At 41.3% G+C, this 23795-nt stretch overlaps 1 long non-coding RNA gene across 7 annotated transcripts in view; it reads right to left on the bottom strand.

Moving 5' to 3' along the window:
* The window catches only part of LOC110260990 (uncharacterized), a 523917-nt gene that overhangs the window by 463536 nt on the left and 36586 nt on the right, over positions 1-23795 (bottom strand). The window contains exons 4-6 of one of the 7 annotated variants that reach the window (XR_014810057.1): positions 8869-9108; positions 7598-7689; positions 5149-7356 (exon numbers count right to left, since the gene is read on the bottom strand). The exons of the other annotated variants lie outside the window; for them this stretch is intronic. This is a non-coding gene — a long non-coding RNA (uncharacterized LOC110260990). Of the gene's footprint in view, positions 1-5148; positions 7357-7597; positions 7690-8868; positions 9109-23795 lie in introns of those variants that run through there. 7 annotated transcript variants of the gene reach the window in all.

The following is a 23795-nucleotide window of genomic DNA, read 5'->3' as shown; positions in this document are numbered from 1 at the left end:
GTTCAGGCTGAATCTTTAACAATAAGCAGGTAAATTTTTGGTGATGACACCAAGAGAATGAATAAAACAGGAATATACATATGTTCATTATTAGGAATAAAACAGGAATAAGTACAGGTTTTTTTATTCCTGTTTTAGATATATATGTGTGTGTGTATATATATACATATATATTCCTGTTTTATATATATATAAAACTTTATTACCCTATTCCTAGCTTAGAAACAAATAAATGCAAACATAAATTGAGCTTTAAGACCTAGCATAATAATTATTTCCACACTGCTTATCTTGTTGAGTACATGCCTTCATAATTTTCTAAAACAAGTGTCCAGACTGTAGAAGAGATTCTTATACAGACTGCTCCTTATGTATATGTAGACATTTCTTTAGCAGGACAGAACTTGCTAGAGAAGTTTCATATCCAGGAGTCCTTCTAAAAGGTGCTCGTGGGTAGTCAGCATCCTCAGAGAGCCGTCTTGAACTAATTCAGGAGGGCGTCTGTCCTGGTATCACCTGGTTATTACCAAACCTAGAAGTCCTCAGCAAAAAATGTTGAGTGACTTCATATATGTTTAATTTGCAGTTCATTTTGTAGTTAGAGAAATCAAACAGCATGACAAGTTCATGAAATTCTTTCTGAAATACGACAAAGTTGGCTGAATAGCAATTTTGAAAATGTCATGTTTCAGAGTCAGGCCATGTTGACCTCAATCAAAGCTCCACCATTTAGAGAGGGTGGAGTCTCAGCCTCCTAATCTAAAAAAAAAATGAGAACATAAATATCAGCTTCACAGGCTACTTGACAGAAATTAAATGGTAAAATGTAATCAAACTGCTTGTATAGGGAATGTTCTCATTACATATTTGCTATCATTATCTTAAACATGTGATATCTGTGGATCCAGTATCCTAACCAATAAAGTAAATAGTGTATGATCTTAACTTCTAGTGGATTTACCAATTATTAAACATGCCTCAATATAGAGAAGTTGAACAAGAATATTTTGTTGCATCTATAATTAATATTTCAATAATAAATTGTTTCTCTACATCCCATGCTTTTTAAACAAACTATAATTAACTATACACTGATTTTATCTGTACACATGATCACCTCAAGAGGGATCAAGGTCTCTGTGGGAAGGCATCTGCTGCATTTGGTGAGATGGGGTGATCAGATCCATGTTTGCTGTTGTTAAACTGCATGAGACTGGATCAGCCCTCTTCACTTCCCTGAGCCTTGATTTTCTCATCCTTAAAATGAAAAGACACAGCTAGGGAGATTCCATCATGGCTCAGTGGTTAACGAATCCAACTAGGAACCATGAGGTCGAGGGTTTGATCCCTGGCCTTGATCAGTGGGTTAAGATCTGGCATTGCCCTGAACTATGGTGTAGGTCGCAGATGTGGCTTAGCTCTGGCATTGCTGTGGCTGTGGTGTAGGCCGGCGGCTGCAGCTCCAATTCAACCCCTAGCCTGGGAACATCCATATGCCATGGGTGTGGCCCTATAAAAGACGAAAAGACAATAAATAAATAAATAAATAAATAAATAAATAAATAAATAAATAAAGATCAGACACAGCTAGATGGCTCTCCTGTCCCTGTCAACTCCCACTAACAACAAAACACTTGCTGTTCTGAATAACTGAATGTTCCCTTTAGTTGACACAAGCACTAAGTCCCATATATGACATGTGTGTAACTGAATTGACTTGTTGTACAGCAGAAATTATCACAACTTTTTAAGTCAACCATAACTCAATACAACTTTGTTTTTAAAAAAGTACCACACGAACTCTTTTTTAAAACTTTTTTTTTACTCGTATTGAAATATAGTTGATTTACAATGTATTAGTTTCAGGTATACAGAAAAGTGGTTCAGTTATACACGCATATTTTTTTCCTGCATTTTCCCCCATTATATAAGATACTGGGTATAGTTCCCTGTGCTACACAGTAGGTCTTTATGGATTAGAGAAATGCTTGATTTGATGACACGAGTGGCACTTGAGGATCTGGTGAAGCCAGAGGTTAGTCATTAGAGGTAAAAAAAATCATAAACTTGTACCACAACGTGTACCTAAGGATGTGAACTTTGCTATGTGGGGTAAGAGGTCTACACAAGCTTAAGTTGTCTGCCCCTGTGTGCTAGCTTTTTAGAAGTTCACAGCACACTTTTTAAGGAATATGTGCAGTGAAAATGTTTCACTGTCATAGGAGTCACGATGCTAAGCACATAATTCTGTATCTGATACTAACTAGTTATAGAACCTTAGCCCTTAGCCAAGAGAAGTAAACCACATCTCCGTTTTCTACATGTAAAATGATGGGAGGATCCAAAGCGCAATAGATGTAAGAACACACTGGAAAGTAAAAACCACCCTACAAATGCCATAAACAATTACTCTGCTCTGTCGAAGAAATGGAATGATCGGTTAATTTGAATGGGGTGAATTCAACAGGTCAGTTCTTTGAGGCAAAAGAGACCTGCCAAATGGATAGATTGTCAGAATTTTCCATCCAGATGCTTGTTGCTGTCAATTTAGCCTGAGTCAACCTGAAAACATCCCTTATGCTACATACACTCCATGCTACATACACTCCTTATCAATTAAGCTCTCATTTAGATACTTGGGTTTTAATTACATGCCAAATCTTGGCTTGTTGCAAAGTAAAAAATAGGAAAAGACAGAGAGTGATCCATCTTTAAAACCCAAAAGCTTGACATCCTGAAGAAATGGAAAGGTAGCTAGGCATTCCCACACAGTGGCCACCCATGAACAGTTACATGAATGAGCAGGTGTCGGGCACATGCTAGATCATCAGCATGGCAGAGAATCACATTCATTTTACTGCAAAACTTATTGTAACCACAACTGAGTCCATTCTTTCTGACCAGCCTATTGCTACAACTTTATGGCATGATTATTTCACATTCTTGGTTTTCAACTGGAGGTAAGAAATAATGTTTTTGGAGCTTTTTACACCTTCAATAAAAAGGGGGAAACACTGGAGTTCCCGTCGTGACTCAGTGGTAATGAACCTGACTAATCACCATGAGGATGTGGGTTCGATCCCTGCTCTCGCTCAGTGGGTTATGGATCCGGCATTGCTGTAAGCTGTGGTGTAGGTCGCAGACATGGCTCGGATCCTGCATTGCTGTGGCTGTGGCGTAGACTGGCAGCTACAGCTCCAATTCAACCCCTAGCCTGGGAACTTTCACATACTGTGGATGTGGCCCTAAAAATCACACACACACACGCACACACACCAGGACAACAAGTAAATGGACCAAGGGACTCTTCTCTAGTCCAGGAAACCTAAATAAAAGTCTCAATTCAAACATCAAACCTACATAAAAGCCTCAACCCAAACACCACTGAAAGAGTTGCAGCATTTAGAAAAGTCAATCACATGCACCTAGGGATAATCTAGACTCCACAAGAATGCCCTCTTAGAAACAAAGTTCCTTTCCTTTCTTCTTACATTCATATCTGATTTTTTGTGATCATTGTCAAACATTAAACTGGATTGATTCAACTGACTGGCTGTATTTTGACAGCTCAAAGTACCAAGTTATTTAATTAACTCATTTTCAATTAACTCTGTTGCTGCTAACCTGGTGTAAATGAAGTCTCCTCAGACTCTAGAAAAAGAGAGAAAGGAGGCCAATGGGACTGAGACTTCTATTGCATATCTCATTCTGTTGGAAGTTTCCAGTTCAGGTCAGACCCATAAAATAATGTCTTTTTTTGTGGTTAAGTGTTAACTCGCAGCCAGGTACTGAAAGAGTGTTGAATCAGCCCAGAGGATGGGGGTTGGGAGCGAGGATGGAAAGAAGAAGAAAGTTTGGTTTATAGGCTGAAGTGAGCAAAGGAAACAGAACCTGGCGAGAGTTATAGATTGCTCGAGGCGGGCACAGGTGGATGGAACTGCAGGCCAGGTCAGAAAAAGAGAAAGATTTATGTTCTGTGCAAACAAAAGGCCAGAAGAAAAATCACCAATCCGGTTGGGCAGCTCTGAAGTGAAGGAAACAGCTGTTCATACAGTGAGGAGATGGTCAGGTAAGACAGGCTGGAAATAGTCATCAGAAGGCCATCTGCTGACCTGGGATGGCATGCCCTCGGGGCATGGAACAAATCCTGGCCTCCAGGAGGCCACGCAGAGGGGCCAGTACCGGCTGGGGAAACAATGCCAGGACAAGGCATTAAAGTTACATGAGCTTCATGGAAGATGTTGCCCTGGTGAGTTTACTTCCGAATGTGAAGTCGAGTGGAAACACAGTGTTTTCTTATTTGAGAACTTGGCAGACCCACTCCTCCGGGCCTCTCTGCGGAGCAAGAATGCGGAGGGGCAGTTCATCAAATGTCAGTGCCCACTACCCAGCAGCTTGTCCCAAGGCTGCTCCTCCGCCTGTCCTGACGGTGGAGGGTGGGGTGGGGGAAGCCATCAGACTCGCACTTGGGACAGCTGCTGGCTTGGGGATAGTGCCACAGCACCCCAAGAACTTGCAGCCCAAGTGAGGAGAGTAGATGGAGATGGTCTTTGACCAAGGAAGGCAGCCCACAGGGCAAGGGGACGGGCCAACCAGAAGGGGCACAAAAAGGCAGGGGAAATGAAAGCAGGAACTGGCAATGACCTTGCATTAATGGGCAGCACACCCCACTGAAATAAAGGACACAGGAGAGGGGCTTTGCTCAGAGGAAGCTGGCAGCAGCTGGCCCCTACCAATACTAATGTGCGTCATTATATCCCCTGTACAAAGGAGCCAACTTTCAGACAAAAGGTGGGAGGGAGAAGAGATGTATGTCCTAAGACAACATACAAAATGTATGACCACATGTCATTACGGGACCAAGTGATCACTGGTGGGGCAGCAAAGGCAATCAGAAGAAGACATCGATTGTCAAAAGCACTAAGACTAATATGAAGGAGGGCGTGTTGTGGCATGATTAGTCAGTGACCAAATACAAAGCTCAGGTCAGATCCCTTGACCACTCTCTCTGCCCTCTCCCTTACCTCATAGTTCTATATCTATGTCCTCATGGTGTTATAATTATACACATACAATATATATTCATGTACATGAAAAGAGTGAAAGTAGTAACATCTGTTGAATTATGATACACACAACACCCTTGTATGTCCTTTAGAGATATTAACTCATTTAATATCCACAACATGCCTATGAGGGAGAAACTATTTCATACCCATTTCACAGGTAAGGAAAATCAAGGACAGATAGTGTGCCAGATAATAGCAGCTGAAGTACCTGAACTGAGATGTGAATTAGGCATTCTAAGTCCAGAGCTAGCATCTTCAACCACAGGGCCATTTCTTCATTGGAGTTCCTAAAACCTCAGACCAAGGACTTTGGTGGGAAGTGATTCATTTTCCACTCTGAGCTCCTCACTGCCAGCCCTCCCCACATACCAGTCCTCAAGCCTACTGCCATCTGGGGTGCCACCCCCTCATCGCCATCCATTCAGATCTTTCTTTTTCTGCCTGCTCTGGCTCATGACTCAAAAAGTTGGCCAGCTGCCCACTGAACGATTTCCTCTTCCTCCTTTGTCCACAGGGAGACTACACTTGCCCATCTCTTGCATTTAAGGGTGGCCTCACAGCACCTTCTAAACAATGAAATTGAGCAGGAGTGAGAAGTGCCACTTCCAGGCTGAGCTTGAGAAATTCTGCACGTGGACTCCTCCTTCTAGTTTGAGGCAGATAAGCCTGGAGAACTGGGAAGCCACCTGTTGAACCCAGTGGAGCCACTGGATAGATGGTCCAAATCCCTGCTTGGAGGGCTACGCACTAATCAGGAACTCCCACGGGGGTCTTTATGGAAGTGGGAAAACAAAGACCATCATATCGGAGTCCTTGTAACCGGGGGTCTGTTTACTACAACAGCCATCAACACCCTAACCAATATGAACTCTGACTGACCTACTTCTACACAAGGTTTTGTGTTTAGAGGCTGTTCCTGACTTTAAAGAATCCACAGGAAAGGCAGAGAAGAGACAGAGAGATAAATAACATAAATGGAATATAAAAAGTTTGCAATAACAGAATGTGTAATAGTTGATGGAAACACTGCTAAAAATCATGAAGTCAGGAAAAGCCACTAGAAACACAGTGACAGCAAAGGAAGAGTTAGGTGGAGTTAGCATCTCCCCCTGATAAACCCCACCCAGTGAGTCCATCCCAGTGAGGATCCTGGGCCTTGATTTATGTTATGTTGTGAAAACTGTCCTAGAAAAGTCAGTCGTGGTGCCTCCCATGCTCACGAGCTCTGTTCAAGGGACATGCCCCCTTTGTGTCTTACACAAAGGGGAGAAGATGCCTCAAGCTCTGCCTTGAGCACATCTGTGCCCCTAATTAGACCAAGGGTGGCCCAAACTCCAGGTTGACTTCAGTCCACTGGGGTGGTCTGGTGTCACACTGTGCCCAGCAGTAATTAACTAGGCCATTCAGATTGTAGCACTCTGGAAGATGAATGAGGCCAGAGGAATCAGCCTGTTGGAGCAGGATGAATGAGAAGAAGGCAGGCAGAGAGGATTGGAGACACAGACTGTGCCATAGCCTCAGAATGCAGATCCCAGCACCGAGGGACTCACTGGTCAGCTTCTTAGTAGCAAGCAGCAGATGGTCTCTTGCTGATTGAAGCAGAAAAGGGATTTGTTAAAAGGATGGCAGAGAGCGCACAGAAGCCCTCTGTCTTGGTCAGCCTGGCTGCTGTAACAAAATTCCATAGACTGAGTGGCTTAGACAAGAGGCATTCACTTCTCACAGTTCTAGAGAATCAAAGTCCACGACCCTGGTGCCAGCAGATCCGGCTTACATAGTTAGCCACCTTCTTGTTTTCCCTTTCACGGCGGGGATGGGGGAGCTCCTCATCTCTTCCTCTTCTCACAAAGGTACTGATGCCATCAGAGGGGCCTCACTCTCATGACTTTATCTAAACCTAATGACCTGCAATGAGCCCACCTCCAAATTACTGACAGATTGGAGATTGGGGCTTCAACATATGAATGTGGTGGGTCGGAATACAAATATTCATCCCATGACAGCCTCACAGAGCAAGCTAGACTTGGGGTTCTGCTGCTAGGAACTGCAGTCACAATCACCCTGTAGTCTGTCCCATAATCCTCTGCCACCAACCACTTGATGAAGCGACTTGTCCCACCAGCATCTGGGTACCAGACACTGCCCAGTTCATCTTCGGTGGCCGTTGCCACCACCCACATTCTGACCACATCTGATCCTCCTCCAAGTACAGTAGATGCATCTCTCTATGCCTCTCATGGCCCCACAGGGAGTCTTCAGCATAGTGCTTAAGTGAATGCATTAATATCTGATGAATAAAAAAGAATTTCCATTTCTTATGACAGCTGCCTAAAGTAATAAAGCCGCAATAACAGTAGCTACAATGTATTGGGTATTTACTAAGTGCCAGTAAATTCATAAGTGCTTTATGTGCAGTCTCTCATTTAATCTTTACAGTAATCTTATAAGGAAGGCATTGTTATTATCTCCATTTTGCAGAAGCAGAGCAGGGACTTAGGGAGGTAAGTGACTTGTCCAGTTTTACTCACCAAGTAAATCAGAGGAACAGGCTTTAAGCTGTTGATCATGTCTCCATAGCTCATGCTCATGACACTTTTAGATCATCTAAAATAGACCCCACCTCCCCCACCACCACCACATGCTCATGTTAAATGCCACCAAGAGAAGAAAAAAATTCCCACAGTCCATGTCTTTTCCTACTCACTCTTCCCTCCTCTCAAAAAACTTAATAATGGAAAGACACATGACATATCCACCACAGATTACTGTGTCAGTCCATTCAGCTAATTTCAAAAAAGATGATGCTAATTATTGGAGATAATGAAAACTTATTCTTCAACCGCAATCCAAGGGGAATAGTCCAATTGATTAACAGGGATTTCAACGCACACATTCAATTTCTCCTGTTTCTTAATGGATGGGAAAAAATTGGTTTGTAGACAGAGATTTTTGAAAGCTAAGTGTCTAAGACACTGAAGGGAGCCACCTCATTAAGTCCTAGGCCTGGTTAGGCAGGCTCTCAAAACCAGAGGCAAAGCCAACGGCAGGTAAAGCCACTACAGGCATTATTTAATGAAAGTCTGCACTTTATCAGAGCCTTCTTCCTGAGTCCTAGATTTTTGTGCATGTTTTTTCGTTCTCTTTTTTAACCATTCATGAGTCTTTTTAAAAATGCAGCATTGAAGCAGTTAAAAATAAATCTAGGCTTTGCAGAACAGTAAGAACTTAATCATGGTAGCACACTAAACCCCAGGGACAATTTTAGTCTCCAAGTTAAAATATGGTGTATCTGACTCCACGTAAATTGACTTTTCACAGAATACTCTAACATGATGCATAATAGGCACTCGAAGAGAAGCTCCTGGGTATTGGTCCAGCTCCCACAACCAGCAGGAAGATCATAGTCTATGTTGAATAAAATTACCCATTCTAAAGGTCCTCAGCTATCTTGAATATTTTATTAGAAACCTTTTTGTGTGGAGACCAACTGGGACTTCTTTCTCCTAGGAGTGAGCTGTCAACAGTAGGAGAATTGAAAACCAGACCAAGTCAAGCTTAATTAGATCCCCCCACTCTCAACCTCGCATTTCTGGTATATTCTTTCCTGACCATGAAACTTGATAAAAATAATAATGCAGTAGAGGACTGAGTCCCCCAAACCTTTCAAAAAAGAAGAGCACAGTCGTGGACAGGTGGAAAGAGAAGATTAAAATGTGGCAAGAGATTTCAAGACTCTAGACAAAATATTAGCTGAATGCTACTAATAATGTAATCATAATAATGTGATCAGAAAACTCACAGTGGTGTCTCAAGGGGGTCACTGGGCAAGGAGTGAGGTGTGATTCAGATCCATGAGTAAACTGTTCCTGAGTCTCTGCTGTAAGGCCACTACTTGCTAGGCAACACAGGAAAAGTGACCTTATGTTCCCGATTTTATGAGAAAACCTTCAATGTCACATCTCCTCTTCCCTCATTGCTGCACATCCACATGGTCTCATTAAAGCCCAAGTCCCATCTCTGGGTTCAGAAAATAGGATTGCTGAAAGGAGAGCAGACATAACTCATTGCACATGAGGAGTTAGAGCTATGGTTGCAGTAGTAAAGGACTAAAATCAAAAGCACTGAGTGTGGACAGGTAATCATCATTCGTTACACCAAGCTCACTTTTAAGGATTGCTATCTTCCGTTTGGTAGCTTTACATTTTTCTAAACCCTCAAGTATGATAACTTCCCTTCTTTCTCACTTGGCAAAGTATAGGAATTCATATAACATTTCGCTTGCCTCATTTTTAAGATGACTTTCCATTGTTTGCGATATAGCCTCCTTTTAGGACATCCCTTCTCCTCTTTGCAAAGATTTTTACAGTGTTGCATTTCACAAACAATTTAATAGGAGCCTGGTTTCTTTTGAAAAACGTGTGCATATCCAATTTTCCCTTAGTTTCACAATACACAACACATCTGTTAGTTCAATGATAACAGATGTTACACTGAAATTGTAATAACTTGTGAGTTAACTATATTCAAAACTTTATAGTTACACATGTCCCAATAACTTAATCCTCTACCATTATCTCTTCAAATTGATTTAGCCCTGCAGAAGTTGGAGAAAATCAAATATTCATTGTGTTTGCTTTGTGCATATATACAAAAATCATATCATGATTTATCTCTCCTGGTATTAATCCTGTCTTTGGAAAGATGTGGTAAAAATCATAACAGGATCCACAATCCCTCTTCTCTCCACTCATGAAGATAAATTTCATAGCCAATTTGGGATTAATATGCATGCATCTGTGTGCAAGCTTTTTTTTGTATGGATTTGTAGGTACCCTATAAATCCGACCTGCCTTTATAGCCATTTACCATTTAAATAAATGAACTTTCCTCTTATTTCAAGGGCACAAGCCTACCCCCATTTGGCCATTTTATCTTTTTTATGGCCACTCCCAATACATATGGAAGTTCCAGGGATTAAACCTGAGCTGCAGCTGTGGCAGTGCCAGATCCTTTAACTCACTGCACTGGGCTGGGGATCAAACCCGAGCCTCTGCAGTGACCAGAGCCACAGCTTCTTAACCCACTATGCCAGAGCAAGAACTCCCCATTTTATCTTTTATTACGGAAGCACCTTTCTTCTCCCAAAGCAAACTACCTTTTATCCTCTCAAGCTTCCCTTTGTCCTTTTTCCCCTAAATCTAGAGATTACAAACCCTGAGCTGAAATGCAGGGGTTACAATAAAACAAGCACCAGCAGACAGTGGGCTAGCATGGTGGGGGATCTGAAGGAGCATGTTAAAGTCAGGATAGTTTCCTTCTAGTACTTTCCATACTGGTACAGAGCAGAGGACACGTGCAACAACCTTGAGTAAAACTACTACTCTCACACCAAAGGATATTGTGTGTGCTGAGGGTTCTTGGTGCTGCTCCCAGGGGGCAGCCAAGCCAAGGACCACAGCTCTGCTCCTCCTCTGCCCTGAGCCAAGCTCTGCCACCCCTTCTCTGCCTGCTCAGAACCCCAGGTCTCCACTCCTGCAACATGAAGTCTCTCAGAGGTACACATTCTTCAGGCAGTGTATTCACAGCTATGTTTATGGTTACAAAACCAGCTTTCTCCAATTTTACACAGGTTGGTTTTTTATTGCTTCACCTTACATCTATCTCCCTCAGGTCAGCTAAGCTCTCTCTGTATTAAAGAAAGCAAGCTGCCCCCTGGCTCTGTGCTCAGGGAGGGTCCTTGTTTTAGATCTTCACTCTCTCAAGTTGGGTGTTCATCCTCCCAGGGCTCCGGCCCAGAACCTATCCAGGTGGATGGCTTCCCAAGTGCAGATCATGCCTACTGAGCTTCTATCCCTGCTCTTGTTCTGATTTCTGGTTCATCATGATGATGTTTTCCTGCTTCAGACCCACAGCCTTGTGCAACTCAAGTTGTCCCTTACACCATCATCCCATCTCCTGCCACTGATACCTGGTTCATCACAACAGTATTCTCAAAACCCACATGCAGGGGTCTTTATTCTGTCTAGCAAAGAAGCGGATAATGATGGCACACACACATGGAGAAACTCACATGGGTCAGGCACTCTTCCAAAGATGGAAAAAGCAATCATCATCCCCTAGGGGCTACAATCCAGTGGGAGAGATAGAGGATTAATAGAAAATCATAACTCAGTGGTGAAAAATGCTAAGATGGCAGTAGAAACAGAGTGTGACGTTTGCTCAGAGAAGGGTAGCTAAGCCAGCACTGAGGAACCGAGGAAGTCTCACATGAGAAGGAAGGAAGAAAGGCCTTAAGGAGGACAGGGAGTTAGCTGGATGAGGGAAAGGGAGAAGAGAGAAAGGGACTGTTCTAAGAAAAGGATTAGCACTTATGGTGACCAAAGGGGAGATGGGAGGGATGGGGGAGCTGGGGGTTTGGGATGGAAATGATCTAAAAATTAGGTTGTGATGATGGTTGTATAACTATAAATATAATAAAAATTCCAAAAAAAAAGACAAAAAAAGATTAGCATGTGTAAGGGGCAGGGAAGAAGAGAGCAGGATTCTGTGACCTGTAAGTAATGCAGTAAAGAATGTAGGAAAACTGGAGTTCCCATCATGGCTCAGTGGTAACAAATCTGACTAGTATCCATGAGGTTGCAGGTTTGATCCCTGGCCTCGCTCAGCGGATTAAGGATTCAGCGTTGCCATGAGCTGTGGCATAGGTCAAAGATGCTGCCCAGATCTGGTGTTGCTGTGGCTGTGGTGTAGGCTGACAGCTGTTGTCCTGATTCAAACCCTAGCCCTAAAAAAAATCAAAAGAAGAAGAAGAAGAGAGCAAGATGGGAAGTGCGAGTGGTCAAAATTGAGACTCTAGGTATAGCCAGAGGTAGACCATGAAAAGTCAAGGATTTGAGACTTTATCCAAGGGACATTAGGAAGTCACTCAACTTGTTTTAACTTTATATCAAATTTGTATTAGAAGGGTCCCTTTGACTACAATATGGACCTAAGCTGGAGGAGAGACAGGTTTGAGCCAAGGAAGTTAGGTAAATAGCCGTTTGCAGAAGTGCTGACGACCTGAACTACTGCAGAGGCAAAGGAGATGGACAGGAATCCCGGATAGATTCAGGAAATATTAAGGACTTGATGAGGGACAGGCAGAAGTGAGGGTCATTGCCATTCCAATTTAGGCAACAGGGACGACTATGGCTCTTTTAGCTGGCACAGGGACCCCAAGAGGAGAAATTTGGAACGTGAGTTCGAGGAGCTTATGAAACATACAAGCAGAAGCATCAATCAGCAAGACATGCATGGACTTAGCAAGTGGGAGCACCACTTCAGCACAACCTGTGTTACCTCCCGGGATAATGAATTCTATAAGTTGCCACTCTCCCTTTCTGAAATAGACTCTCCCCCTTCAAGCATCACAGTCTCACATAAAACAATCCAAAGAAGGAAGAAAAATAACTCCTCTCCTTGTCCTTTCCCCTCTTTTTATAAGAATGGGAAATCTTTTTCAAAGGCTCTTCCATCCAAGACCACCAAAATCTCATCGACCAGAACCTGGCTACAGGGCCAGCCATGAGTGGGTTTGCTTTTATTTGTTTGTTTGTTTTGCTGAAAAAGAGAAATGAAATTGCCAGGACTGGCTGTGCCATCACCATCCAATTCTGAGGCTGGGGAAGAAATCGGCCTTCCTGAGCTTACTGCTGCCCAGGGAAAAATGGAACAAAATCTGTGTTCAGGATGAGCTAAGTTATGTCCCAGGGGCCTAAAACCACAACGTTTAGGAGTTCCTGCTGTGGCTCAGCGGAAATGAATCTGACCATTGTCCATGAAGATGAAGGGTCAATCCTTGGCCTCCATCAGTGAGTTAAGGATCCAGCATTGCCGAGAGCTATAGTGTAGGTCACAGGTGTGGCTCAGATCCCGCGTTGCTTCGGCTGTGGTGTTGGCCAGCAGCTGTAGCTCCGATTTGACCCCTAGGCTGGGAACTTCCATATGCCTCGGGTGTGGCTCTAAAAAGACAAAAACAAACAAACAAACAAACAAACAAAAAACATTAACTCCCCTTCTTGCTATATGTCCAGTGCAGGATAACAAGGGCAATGGTCTGTTATGGTCACCCCACCAGGAGTCAGGCTGATGGATGCTCAACCTAAGTCTGTGACTTCTAGATTACCCTGGCAGGAGAGGAGAACTCCTGAAGTCTCACACTAGCAGTTGCATTTTATGAGCTGGACCTACCACCAGAAGTAGTCATATGGCTGCCCTGGACCACACGTGAGCCAGGAATTTCAGTTTTCTACGTGACAGGAATGAGAGGCAAGTCAGATATTGCAAAGCAGCATTAATGTCCATTGGACCTGCAACCTCTGACAAATCCACAGACTACCCTGGTGTGGGAAACCTACTACCTCCCACGATAACCCATTTCCTTTTTGCTCATCCTTGACTGACCAACAATCCATCTTTCTAATGAATTAAAACTCTCTGTAGCATCTGTCCCTTATTCTGCACACTTTGGGAACAGTGCTTTCCATCTTTCCCATGACAGACCTTCAACTATTCGAAGATAATTATCATGCCCTCCCAGGTCCTCATTTTTACAAATTGAATCAAAATTTCAATTAGTAATTCAAAAGTTCAAGTATCTGAAAATATGGTGACATGGAATTGCAAGTTTGGAAAAAGACAGGAATTTGGACTAACTTCACAGAAAGAGAAACAAGCTGACATGCTGGATCAGATGAAAAGATAATGGATAGGAAAGCAAGCTCCTATCTGAAACTGTGGACAGAGAACCAAATAATATGAGACGTCTTTTCTTCCTTTGACTCAATTCAGCTGTGAAATTCTCATTCCTTGGTTGCCACTGTGCTTCCAGTCTGATAAAATAAGGATATTGTATTACCTTCCTTGACTGCTGGAGGTAGTACCAATGCAAACTTTCCAAAAAAAAACTTGATATCCCTCCAGCTCTACTAACTGACTCATTATGTGTTTAGACAAGTGTTTGGGGAAGCTAAATTACAAGGTCTTAATTCAGAGAGAGACTCTTAGAATCTGCGACTCATGAGTCTTTCTTTTTCAGAAGTGTTTAGCATCCAGACACTTCACTCAAAAGCCTTAAGAGATGGCAAATACAACTCCCCTACTTTCTTGGTGTACTTGTGAATTGTGGGTTAATTGCATAACGAATCGGCCCGTTAACACCTGCCTGTGAATTTACATACTTCCAGCCATATATCATTCCCCACCTGATACAGATTTTGTTGAAACCAGAATGTTTTACCAGGACTGGAAGGTCAGTCCCATTTGTCAAAGCAGGGACAGTCCCTTTGTCTTAGACAGCCTTATCTGGGTTGTGGAGTCGCTCAAGGACATCATCTGCCTTCTGATCAGCAGAGCCTTGAGAAAGAAGAGCTGTGGGAACAGCAGGTCTTTTACTCGTTTATTTCTAGCATCTACTTTTGTCCTTATTAGTAGGCCAGAATCTACAGGCTGATAAGACCCATCATTTGCAAGGACCCAACAGTATAGTTCTCTGAGACACTTGCTAACTATACCAAAACTAATTTCAATGGGTTTTCATAGTGCTCATTGCATGGAAGAGTCTTGTGAGGTCAGTGAATGGGGTGTCCTGTCATGAATAAAGGGGAATACTGACTAATGTCCAATAGGAGACAATAAATAGCAAATTTATTTGGGAAATAGTTATTGAGCACTTACTGTGTGGCAGGCACTGGTGGGCACTAAGAACTACAATGAGAGGGCAAACAAGCCTGTCCCTAGTTTTCCTAAAACTCATATCCTGGAGGGGTAGCCAGGCATTAACCACATAGACACATCAATCATAACACTTAGCTCTGTTCCACACACTTTACATCTAATCATTAGCAAAATCCTTACAACAATCCTATGAAACAGTTATGATCCTTATCCCCCATTTTACAGATGAGCAAACTGAATTATAAAGAGACAAACTTGCCTTAGGTCATGCAGCCAGTAAGTAGCAGAGCTGGGAATGAAACTCCATCAGACAGTCCAGGTTCTAATGCCACACTGTCCGTCAACTGACCTGGAAGCCTTTAGAAAGGCTTTCAACCACACCCTTCCCAGGGGTCCCTGTCCTGTACCTCCCCCTGCACCTGTTCTACTAATCACACACTGCACTTAATAGTTATACAGTCATCCTCAGGTACACATTTCATCTTTTTTTTTTTGAACGTTTCTGAATTCAGGATGCATCCCACAATTGATAGCTAGAGTTTAATAGAGTTGTCGGTCATGTGGCTTTTTTCTAATAAAAGGTAACATAACGGTGCAGAGTACAAAGGAATGTGAGTTAGACTCATTGGAAGATGGTGTTTGTTGCTGATTTGCCTACCCCACTGAGAAAACACAGGGCCAGACCAGAGCAGGGCTCCATTGTGGGAGAAAAGGAGTTACTCTCGTGTCTCATGACAAAAGGAGAAGCATGGAAAGTGACAAGTACATAGTCACACTCTTAGAGGGGGCCTTAGAGGGGGCATCACTTCATATGAGAAACGCCACTCATAGGAGCAGAAATTGAGGCTAGAAACAGTAACTTTGGCTAAAGGTCAAACTCAAGAGCCAGTTCTTAACAGAGACAAACCAGACCAGGTCTCCTGACCTCTACTCAGCTCAAGGCTCCTGCTACCCTTTGTTCTTCCAGCCAAAATTCTCCTGCAAGAAGCCAGACCACAAGAAACCCAAAGACAGCAGCAGCCAGCAAAGAATGTCCTGTTTATATTTCTGTTGTTTAAGTAAACTCCTTTGTTCTAACAACAGTAAAAAAAAAAAAAAAAAAAAAAAAAACCTTTCCTTCAACAAAGGCATTCATAACAATAAATGCATTATTTCCTCCAAGAAAACTTTAAATTTTATTTATAGGGACTCAGGTTTACTCAGTATTTTCTTCAATTATATTTTGTGTAAGATTTGATGTCTGTCATAGGGAACCCTCCTACACTGGTACTGGGAATGTAAATTGGTGCAGCCACTATGGAGAACAGTATGAAGATTTCTTAAAAAAACAAAAATAGAGTTTACCATATGCTACAGCAATCCCACCCCTAGGCATTTATCCTGAGGAAACTCTAACTTGGAAAGACAAATGCACCCCAATGTTCATAGCAGCACTATTTACAAGAGCCAAAACACAGAAGTAACCTAAATGTCTATCAAAATGAATGGATAAAGAAGATGTAGTACATATATACAGTGGAATATTACTCAGCCATAAAAAAGAATGAAATGCCATTTGGAGCAACATGGATAACCTAGACCTTTTCACCCTAAGTGAAGTAAGACAAAAACAAATATCATGTGATATCACCTATATATGGAGTCCAAAAAAATGATACAAACTGACTTATCTACAAAACAGAAATAGAATTGCAGACATAGAAAACAAATTTATAATTACCAAAGAGGAAAAAGGAGAGTGAAGGATAAATAGGAGTTTGGGATTAACATACACACACCACTATATATATAAAACAGACAACAAACGAGGACCCACTATATAGCACAGGAAACTATATTCAATATCCAGTAATAACCTATAATGGAAAAGAATCTTAAAAAGAATAAATATATATATATATATATACACACAGACATACACATATATGCATATATATATGTGTATATATATATCTGAATCACTTTGCTATACACCTAAAACAGTATGTATCAACTACAATAAAAAATAATTTTTAATTAAAAAAAATTTTTTAAAGATTTTGTTTCACAATGCAACCCTCCTTGAGCCAAGAAGTGATCATTCTTCACAAATCCAGCAATCAATTAAGCCATGGTTTTGCAAATGGCATCTTTTTTCCCCTCCATGGAACTTAGCAGTGGTTGAACTACATGGAATATGTGCAAACACATAAAAATCTCTGAACTCAGGAAAAAGTGATTGTACAAGTGGCCTTCTCTCCAGTCAAGGTTGGACGGAGCGGGAAGGCATTTAGGCTACTTCTTTTGCACCCGTCATTAGAATGCTGCCTACCGGCAGTCTCCCTAAAAATAGTTGTCACGCCAGTGGGGTCCTCACTCTGGCAGACTGTTCTGCACTAAGATCCTTTTGAGCTGGTTCTTAAGTTACAAGAATTTTAACTAAATTAGAAAGTTTGCCACTTTGTTCCTTGTAGAATAACAGCTTTTCAAGCCAGAGCTCCTGAAACATAGGTTCAGCTCAGTTTTGAGAAAAAGGAAAATGTCCCCTCCACATCTGGGCATAAAAAATGTTGAAGCTGGAGGGGGTTTAGAACAAATGTAACCTCCTACTTATTAATGCTTAGGTAGTCAATTTCTTCACCCAGCTATTTCCTTTACCACGTGCCTTTTTGCTAATGTTTTATCAGCGCTGGGCCATAAAATGATAAATGCTACCCTATATAAAAAGGTGAAGATGCCTTAAAAACTCGTTCGGGTGTTTCAAAACACAGCTCCCCTTTCTAAAGTGTTTTTATTTTCCCATAGATAAGGCTTGAAGGATTCTAGAACAGAAAGTAGGAATGCCAAGTAAATAAACAATTCAAAATCTGCTCAGTCAGATCTGAAAAGGATTTCCACAGCATTGGTGCCAAGTTGCTCATCTTACTTTTTAAGCTTCTCCTCTGAGCCTTTAACACAGTCCCTGATTTCCAAGAATCTAGCATCAGCTGTTGGGCAGTTTTAAAGTCAAATTCTGTTTGCATCTTTTGGCATGCTCTTAATTTATTTTACATCTTGAGGGTACTTGCATTATCTTACTTTGGCTTTCCATATAAACCAGACTGGCTGGGGTGCTCAAGAGCTGGTGGGAATGTGGCTCATTTTGTGCTTCCAGCTATGGTCCCCACAATTACTCTTCCCAGCAACTGCGGTCATTGTGATACTGTCTTATTCAAAAAGGGTCATTTCACTCTTCCCAATAAAAGCAATTTTGAGATATAGATACATGCTTGTGTGTATTCCTGTCTTACTATGAAAATATACTACCATATTATAAAACATTAACAAAAAATTAATTTGAAAGAAGAGGTTTACAAATCCGAATGTAGCTTCTAGTATTATTTTACTGTGCCTAAACAGATTGCCTAGCATACGCCTCAAAGGATTTGGTTCTATCCTGGAAAAACCAGTTTCAGAAAAGCCCTAACTGTTGAGTGGCATTCAAGACTCTCCTCAAGGGAATCCCAAAGTCTCCAGCATACACTTATTACTGTTCCTCCACCCAGACTGAACCACTGATTGTCTGGATACTCCAAGCTACCCAATGGGCTTTGGAGCCAGGTAGTAAGTCTAGGCTTTTCCATGAATCGGATCACAGGTAGGTCACTCATTCTCCCTCATTTCCTCTTCTGAGAAATAGAGACATCCATGCCCACATTCCTGCTGTAAAATCAAATGAAGATGCACAATGAGATTACATTTGGTAATGGCTAAGTGTGACAGAAATCTTATGAATATATGAATCTTTATAAAACACAGGTTATGTTGAAAGTCATGGGTACAAATAAGAAAAGTTCTGAGTGAACTGTCTTACAAACATCATCTTCCATCAGATTTTTTATTTCAATACTAAGGAGTCCTTTTTAGCTATTTATCAGTCTCATTAACACATCAAAACTCTTAAGTTATGCACAACAATCATCTACTGAATACATAAAAATGAGAGGGGTAGCTTTAGGAGTAGAGAAAAGCCCTGACCAATTGGAAGAATGGAGATGAGTAAGACGGGAAAAGCCAGTTTGGGGTGGTAAAATCAGAAGTCTAATTATAGACATGTCAGGTATGAGATGCCTGTTTGATACTTGCCTGAGGATGTGGACAGAGGAGCTGCCCATAGGAGTCTGGACTCTGGGGAGACTTGTGGCACGAAGATGTGAATTGGGAGTTCCCTTCATGGCTCAGTGGTAATGAACCTGACTAGTATCCATGAGGACGTGGGTTCAATCCCTAGCCTCGCTCAGTGGGTTAAGGACCCCGTGAGCTGTGGTATAGGTCAAAGATGCAGCTTGGATCTGGCGTTGCTGTGGCTGTGGGGTAGGCTGGCAGCTGCAGCTCCAATTTGACCCCTAGCCTGGGAACCTCCATATGCCACAGGTGCCGCCCCGAAATTAAAAACAAAACAAACAAACAAAAAGATGTGAACTGGGGAAAGACATTCTTCTCAACCTTCAAGGACTTGTTTCAAATGCCGCCTCCTCTATGGACCTTTCTCTCACCATCCTAAGCTGCACAAAAGTTCCCCGTCCCTGGATTTTACAATGCTTTCAATACATTTCCTTGAGTACTTCTGCTTCCCTTTTCCCCACATTGTACTTATTTGTGTACTAGACTGTCGACTCCTGGAAGACAAGAACTATGTCACTTTCATCTTTGTGCTGTGTCTAGCAAGCACTATGCCTCTCTCTTTATTTGGAACACAAGAATGTGACACTGGCTTAATTAATTAATTAATCTCCTCTAACTATAATCAGCTCAGCAAAATTCCTTGGAAAAAAAAGTAAGCCCAGAATGCTTTGGCTTCTGAACAAATGACCGATCAATCCTTAAAGTCACACTGAAAGAGCTGGCAAGAATTGGCCCTGTGCAGGACTGAGTGAAGCCTGGTGCCCTCCCAGCCTGACAAAAGGAGTTGCCTGAGGCCCACTGAACTCTCTAGGACTGTCCATCGTGGTGCCCCACTGAGGCTCACCTCCAATTCTGTGCATCGTGGCCTTTCATTTCCTTTCTTACCAAATAAAAATGTGCCAGCCCAGCCAGTGTCAACTTAGAAGTCAGACTCAAGGTGACAGCAAGTCAATTGGACCAGCTAATTCATGCTAGTGGGATCATGGAGCCTAATGCCTAGATATCTTTCTCCTCCTACCCCACAGAGTTGCTTTTTAACCGGAGACTTGAGAGTCTCTACACTTTACAGAAAAGGTGACTTTGGGGCAGGATATACTTGCCTGTACAGCATCCTCAACAAGCTAGGCCTTCGTCCTATGTTTAGTCTGGACATAAGTGCTTAGAAATGATTGAGAGTGTTGGAGTTGGGAACTCCAGTCTGCTCTGGGGTGGCTGTTCTTTTAGCCAGGGTGCCTGTTCCAGCTCTGAGACCAGGGAGTCCTCTGACCCGTGGCAAGTCCCTAGCTCCCTGGGTCCAAGTTTCTACATATAAGAAAATAAGCCTACAGAGCTGGACTTCACAGATCCCTTCTGGTCCCTTAGTTCAATCAAAAACAAAGTTTAATGTTCAAAATGTCAAAACTCATTTATCAAGCTATTCCCCTTTTTGCATTCTGTGACATCCTTGGATAACATGGTTCTAAACCACCATCTCTTCCTCTATACAATGGGGATGATAAAAATGCTGCTTGCCTCCCCAGGTTGTTATGAGGATTTTATCGGAAAGTCCTTTGTAAATTCTGACTTACACCACATTTAGTTGTTATTATTTTGTTATTAAAGAGTCTCCTTCTCTCTTTCCTTTGCAGGTGAGAAGATAAAGATTGCTAACAGTTCCAGGTTAGATTTAAAAAACAAAACAAAACAAAACTAGATAACCTTTTGTCTGAAGCAAGAGTCCTAACTAAACTGTATAGTAGAAATGGAGGAAATGTATGAGGACATTAGGGTTTGAGGAAATCTCAACTCCCTTCAGAGGCCAGGTCATTCTGAGATCCCAGGACAGTAAATTAAGGGCACCACAAAATAAAGGCCTGAAATTCTCATGTTTATGGATTTCTCATGTTTATGGGTTACTCATACATGGGATTAGGAAACACTGGATTACTCATACATGGGATTAGGAAACACTGAATGCTAAAAACAAACACATTATATCAATGGATTCTGAACATTAAGAGCATTTTTAACATTAAATGAATAATACAGTTTCTTTGCACAACTACTGAACAAATCTAAAATTGCACTGAAAATTGAAAGGGAAAAAAATGCTGATTGTGAATCCTGATAGAAAATACACAAAAATGTCATCAATTTAAACAGATTAACTAGGGAAAAGATCTGAAATGGGAACTACTCTTTATTTTTTTTTAATTAATTTATTTATTTTTGTCTTTTTAAGGCCACAACTGTGGCATATGTAAGTTCCCAGGCTAGGGGTTGAATCCAAGCTGCAGCTGCCAGCGTGCACCACAGCCACAGCAATGCCAGATCCAAGCCACAACTCAACCTACACCAGAGCTCACAGCAACACCAGATCCTGAACCCACTGAGCAAGGCCAGGGACTAAACTCATGGATACTACTCAGGTTCATTACTGCTGCACCACCATAGCAACTCCAGGAACCACTCTTTAAAGAAATGTGGCTTGCTTTAGTAATCTCCAGAATTACCGAGAAAACAGGAAACCTGACCAAACATGGCAGGTCAATAATTTTAGGAACTATTTTAAAAGTATAGTAAATATTGTAATTTATACATTTCCACATGTCTCCCTAGTTCCTACTACAAGAGAATAAAAACTGAGATTCTATGAGATGCTCTGTATATTAGGCCTCAGAAATACCCAGTCTTAGATGAGTGGCTAATAAGAGGCCGAGGAAGTAATCCTCATCTCTGAACACAGGAAACTAATGTTTGGCAGAAACAAAGTAGAACTAGAGCATATGGGTGGGGACACCTACAAGTTTTCTGTCTCTGTCATCTTTGAGTTCAGGCTATCTTCAGCTTGCTCTTGTTCCACTTTGTTGGTATACTAATGAGAAGCAATGATCTGTGACGCAGTGAACCCTGAATGCCTCTGCATGCAAGTTTGACCTCGGGAAAAGGAAGGCGTTCTCTGCTTCCTAAAAACTTTTTACCTCTATAAGAACAAAGAGATACCTAAGAAAGATTAACTTCTGTTGGCATTTGCCTAAAGAACTCCAAATCACAAACTGCAGGGATCTGAATAAATTGTCACAAAGTCACCACTTTAAAGCAGGGTCTGAAAAAATAATAGACCCTCTCCTTCATTTCACTCTGAGGTTAAATTTTAAAACAAAACAACACATCACAATGTTGAGGACAACACTACAATCAATCAATGACTCTAAGGCCTGAATCAAGATGTTTGGAGAAGATAAAAAATGAAATGCAATGGACTTACCATCCTAAGGTAGCCATGTCAATCAGTGCATCATAAAAACAAACAAACAAACAAACAAACAAAAAACCATGCAGGGAAGAAATCAATGCTTCCAAATGGGAAAAAAAAAAAAAAAAAACTTCCAATATTCACTGTATAGAAAGCTGTTGGCTTGCCTTTTAAAAATTCTTCCTTGAAAGAATTTTAAAATTATCATGCCAAACTCAGAATTTAAGCTTAAATGCCAGTATATGCTTTCACAGTAGAATCTATTAGTGTAGTAGCATTAATTACATATATTTCATGATATTAGCCCTTGAAAGCTTAGTTGCTCACATATGGTTTTGACTTGTTTTAGAGTGTGAGAAGAAACAGCAGTTGGATTTAGTTAACTCCCAGCTACTTTAAATAATAGGTTGAACTTAATCAAAAACAACTGAGACTTCTGTTTGTAATCACAAGGGAGTTCTTTGTACCAGACTAGTCCTGCTGTTGTAAACAACTCTCAAACTAGACAAAATATATGAATAAGTTATTTTCAGTCACTGGAAAACAGGAGGCACATGACTGTCATCCCTGAGAGAAAGAAGATACATGTGATGATCACCACATCCACCCCCACATTTCTGCTCAGTTAGTTTCTGGAATCCATATAGGGATCCCCTAAGTCTTTGGCAAAACAATAATTTGTATATACTCAGAACATGTACTAGGCTGTACATGCTCTGGCAAGATGAGCTAAATGGAGATTCCAGAAGTCACACAGTGCTGTAAAACATAGGGGTTTTGAACAGCCAGAGTTGAGAGAGCTTGCTGAATACTCCCAGTCACTCAGTTGGTACTCTAGCCAACTATAGTTAGATCTCATCTAGATTTGCTCTAACTAACCTTACAAATAAATCTCAAATGTATCAAACCAATCTGACCATAAATTCACTGTCTGTAAAAAGGAAATTCTTTAAAGAAAGACAAATCCAATCCCACAACAATATACAGCACATCATCTAAAAATATTACATGCATAAAGAAGGAAAATTTAACCCATAACTAGGAGGAAAATCAACAGAAATAGACCCAAGTATGGAAAAGATTTTAAAGTTAGCAGACAATTCAAAATAGCTGTTCTGTTTAATAATTTTTTGGGAAAATGGACATAATGAACAAACATATCTCAGTAAATAAAGGGAAACTAATTTTTTTTAATTTGGAAGTTTTCGACCTAAACAATCTAATAACCAAAAGAAAAATTCACTGGATGAGCTTACAAAAAATTTGCCAGTCCAGAATAAAGTGAACATGAAGATAAGGTATTAGAAATCATCATAACTGAAACAAAGAAAAAGAAGGTCAAAAAGAAATGAACACTCTTGTGAAATGTGGGAAAACATCAAAACAATATATACACATAATTTGAGCCCCACAAGTAAAGGAGAGGAAAAATAGGGCAAAAAAATATTTGGAGAAATACTGGCTTAAATTTCTCTAAATTTGATGAAAAGTATCAACCAATATATACAAAAAGCTCAACAAACCCTACAGTAAAAAGACCCCCAAAAAAATCATACCTATGTATATCAGGGTGAAACAGGTAAAAACCAGAGATGAGGAGACAATCCTAAAAACAGCCAAAGTAAAGCACGCAT

The sequence above is a fragment of the Sus scrofa genome, chromosome 1 (assembly GCF_054392235.1).
Source record: "Sus scrofa isolate SSC_HxYL_T2T_F1_AM1 chromosome 1, Sscrofa_HxYL_maternal_Yorkshire_Landrace_v2.0, whole genome shotgun sequence".
NCBI classification, from domain to species: Eukaryota; Metazoa; Chordata; class Mammalia; order Artiodactyla; family Suidae; genus Sus; species Sus scrofa.
Note: the sequence above shows the minus strand (reverse complement) of the source record. Positions and strands in the feature narration are given on the sequence as shown.